This window comes from Papaver somniferum, chromosome 1 (assembly GCF_003573695.1).
Source record: "Papaver somniferum cultivar HN1 chromosome 1, ASM357369v1, whole genome shotgun sequence".
NCBI lineage: Eukaryota > Viridiplantae > Streptophyta > Magnoliopsida > Ranunculales > Papaveraceae > Papaver > Papaver somniferum.
The window spans coordinates 123,544,344-123,549,028 of record NC_039358.1 but is presented as its reverse complement, the minus strand read 5'-3'; positions in this window follow the sequence as shown (position 1 = coordinate 123,549,028).

Sequence of the window (4,685 nt, the reverse complement as noted above, 5' to 3'; positions counted from 1 at the left end):
AAGACAATCTCACATGCAACTAGTTTGATTGAGAGCATGGCTTCGAACGCTCAACAATTCTACACCAGAAATAACTCTAGTGTCAGGAGAGTTAGCGAGATAGGAGAGTCTGCACAATCAGAGAAACGGATAAACAACATCGAAAAGGTAGTGCAGCGGATGGCAGCAGTGATTATCCCTTCTTACGAAGAAGAGTCTGAGCAGGTGAATGTTGTGTTCCCTAATCAGAGGCCAGGGTATAACCCATACTCTAGTACCTATAATCCAGGATGGAAAGATCACCCAAATTTCAGCTACGCAAACAAGCAAGCTGCAGCTCCTAATCCATATGCTCGGCAAGGTGGTTTTCAAGAACCACAATTCCAATCTCAGTCACAACCGCAACCTCAAGTTCCAAAGGATGACGCATATGAGAAGATGATTACTATGATGCAAGGTCTCTCATCGATGTTTCAACAGAGTCAACAGAAGACCGACTCTGCGATTAGATATATACATACTCATATAGGACAAATGACAACTGAGATTAATCAACTGAAGGCGCAAGCATCAACAAAGCTCTCATCACAAACTTTTGTGAATCCAAGAGAGAATGTTAATGCAGTACTTTTGAGGAGCGGAAAGCAGACAGAAGAGCCAAAACAACAAGAAAAGGTTAGTCATGATTCAGAAAAGGAAGTAGAGGTGGACACTGTTCCAAAGGAAAAACCAACTTCAACCGGCCAACCTAAGGACGCGGTTCCTACTTTTACTACACCACCTCCTTTTCCTAGTCGTTTTTCCAAGTCAAAGAAGCAAGCTCTAGACAAGGAGATCATGGATATTTTCAGCAAGGTGCACATCAACATTCCATTTATTGAGGCCATCAGAATGGTACCCAGGTATGCCAAGGTTCTGAAGGATTTGTGATCAAGGAAGGATAGGTTGATTGCTAACGAGGTCACTCAGGTGGGAGAAAGCGCTTCAGCTATGTTGTTGAAGAAGATGACAACGAAATGCAAAGATCCTGGTGGTTTTACAGTGTCGATTACTATTGGTGAGAGACGGTTTGAACGTGCTTTGCTTGATTTGGGAGCTTCCATAAGCGTGATGTCAGCCGATGTTTATGATTCTTTGAATCTGGGACCTTTAAAGGAGACGGGGATTATCATTCAACCGGCTAATAAGTCTAACATATATCCTAAGGGAGTCGTGAAAGACGTGTTGGTGCAAGTGAATGAATTAATCTTTCTGATTGATTTTTATATTGTGGATATGCAGGATGAAGACAATTGTTCGTCTACTTCATTACTTCTCGGGAGACCATTTATGAAGACTGCTAGAAGAAGATTGATTGCGATACTGGAACACTCAGTATGGAATTTGATAAAGAGATAATACGCTTCAATATCTTTGAAGCTATGCGTTATCCAAGTGATATCCAATCTGCATTTTCTATTGATGTTATTGGTTCGTTAGCACAACAAATGTTCGATTTGAACAACGAAGACGAACTCGAATCCGTGCTACAAAATAGCATTGTTTTGGATGTCCATGGCATTCCTAACTTGGACACTGATATTCCCAAGGAGTTTGCTGATATATGTGGTGCTTTAACGGCATTACAAGAAGCTCAAACAGGTAATCTCTCATACATTTCTTTATCTGTAACTGATGAAGTTCCTTTACCTTCTGTTGTGCAGGCACCCAAATTAGAGTTGAAGCCTCTACCTGATCACTTAAAGTACGCTAACTTGGGTGATGGAGAAGATCTTCCAGTCATTATTGCAAAGAATCTCACAGCAGTACAGGAAGAACGCTTGCTTAGGGTTCTGAAAGAGCACAAAACGACTATTGGTTGGAAAATTACCGACATCAAGGGCATTAGTCCAGCCATGTGCATGCATATAATCCTTATTGAATATGATGTCAAAACAGTACGTGATGCTCAGCGTAGGCTTAACCCCCCAATGATGGAGGTCGTAAAGAAAGAGATCATCAAATTGTTAAGTGTGGGAGTGATTTACCCAATTTCTGACAGCAAATGGGTTAGTCCGGTACAGGTGGTTCCTAAGAAATCGGGTGTCGCTGTTGTCAGAAATCAAGATGATGAACTCGTTCCTACAAGAGTTCAAACAGGATGGCGAGTGTGCATAAACTACAGAAAGCTCAATTAGGCTACCCGCAAGGATCACTTTCCTTTGCCTTTCATTAATCATATGTTAGAGAGGCTAGCAGGACATTCTCATTATTGCTTTCTGGATGGTTATTCAGGATATAATCAGATCGTTATCGCACCAGAGGACCAAGAGAAGACGACTTTTACTTGTCCTTTTGGCACGTTTGCATATAGACGGATGTCGTTTGGTCTTTGCAATGCGCCTGCCACTTTTAAGAGATGTATGGTAAGTATATTTTCTGATTATGTGGAAAACATCATTGAGGTATTTATGGACGATTTCAGTGTTTATGGTGATTCATTTGATATTTGTTTAAATAATCTTAAACTTGTGCTTAAAAGATGCATAGACACTAATCTTGTTTTAAACTGGGAGAAATGCCACTTTATGGTAAACCATGAAATTGTGCTTGGTCACATCGTATCCTCTCAAGGGATCGAAGTGGACAAAGCAAAGATAGATTTGATTAGAAACTTACAATACCCCACTTCGGTGAGGGGGGTTCGCTCGTTTCTTGGTCATGCAGGTTTTCATAGGCGGTTTATCAAAGATTTCTCCAAAATCTCAATGCCGATGTGCAAATTGTTGCAAAAGAAGGTTGCCTTTAACTTCGACCAGGAGTGCAAGGAAGCCTTTGACAAATTGAAAGAATTGTTGACTACTGCACCAATTATTAAGTCACCTGACTGGAGTTTTTCGTTCGAGTTAATGTGTGATGAAAGTGATTATGCAGTCGGAGCTGTTTTGGGTCAGAAAGTAGACAAAAGGTTACATGTAATTTATTATGCATCAAGGACCCTAAATGAGGCTCAGATCAACTATTCGACCACTGAAAAAGAGTTATTGGCTGTGGTATTTGCATTAGAAATATTCATAGCTTATTTGGTGGGTACCAATGTGATTATATATTCTGATCATGCAGCACTTCAGTACCTACTGAAAAATAAGGAGGCTAAGCCAAGACTCATACGATGGATTCTTTTGCTACAAGAATTCAATATTGAAATCAGAGATAAGAAAGGTGTTGAGAATACTGTTGCTGATCATCTTAGCAGACTTGTTATTTCCGAAGAAAAACTTCCCCTACAAGATAGTTTTCCAGACGAACAACTCTTGTCGATTGAAGAATCAACACCTTGGTACGCTGATATAGTGAACTATTTGGTTACAAGGCAAGTACCTAGTACGATGTCTAATTTTCAAAAGCTAAAGCTTAAGAAAATATCCAAACAATATGTGTGGTATGAGCCCTACTTGTGGAAATACGGTGCTGATCAGATTATCCGCAAGTGCGTACCTAACTCTGAATTTCAATCAATTCTATCATTTTGTCATTCTTATGCTTGTGGTGGTCACTTTGGTTCTAAACGTACGACTCTCAAAGTCCTTGAGAGTGGTTTTTATTGGCCTACCCTCTTTGAGGATGCATATGCTTTTTGTAAATCTTGTGATAGATGTCAACAAACGGGCAATCTAGGTGCTTGAAATCAAATGCCACTCACACCGATTCTTGTTGTAGAAATATTCGATGTGTGGGGTATTGATTTTATGGGACCTTTTGTTAATTCGAATGGAAAATATTATATACTTCTTGCTGTCGATTATGTTTCCAAATGGGTGGAAGCTAAAGCCACCCATACTAATGATTCTCAAGTTGTTTGTGAGTTTGTGAAGGAATATATTTTCTCTAGACATGGTACACCAAGAGTGGTTATCAGTGATGGAGGGTCGCACTTCAAGAAATCCTTCCATGCTCTCCTCAAGAAGTACAACATTACACACAAGGTTGGTACGCCGTATCACCCACAAGCTAGTGGGCAAGCTGAAATTTCAAATCGTGAAATAAAGTCCATCTTGGAGAAAACTGTGAATACTACAAGAAAAGATTGGAGTTTCAGGCTTAATGATGCACTTTGGGCATATAGAACGGCGTACAAGACACCAATTGGTATGTCTCCATATCGGTTGGTTTATGGAAAAGCTTGTCATCTCCCGGTTGAACTTAAGCATAAATATTTATGGGCGGTAAAGATGTACAACATGGAGTATGATGAAGCTGGGAAACAAAGAAAGCTACAAATCAGTGAGCTAGAGGAGACACGAAACGATGCTTACGAGAGCTCTCGTATATACAAGGAAAAGACGAAGTTATTTCACGACAAAATGATTTATCGAAAGAGTTTTGTTGTGGGGCAAAAAGTTCTTTTATTTAATTCTCGTCTTAAGTTATTTCTGGCAAGCTAAGGTCCCGATGGGTAAGACCATTTGTTGTTACTAATGTTTTTCCTCATGGTGCAGTTGAAATCTCTAGTCCCAAAACTGGGAAAATTTTCAAGATAAACGGCCATAGATTGAAGCCATACTACGAGAACTTCACTAAAGTGGATGTTGATGAGATTGAGCTTCGTGATTTGGTCCCTATGGAGGAGTAATATGAATGTGTGTCAAGTCAGGATGAGGACGTTAAACTAAGCGCTAGACGGGAGGCAACCCACTGGTTTTATATTTCTATCTTTATGTTTTATT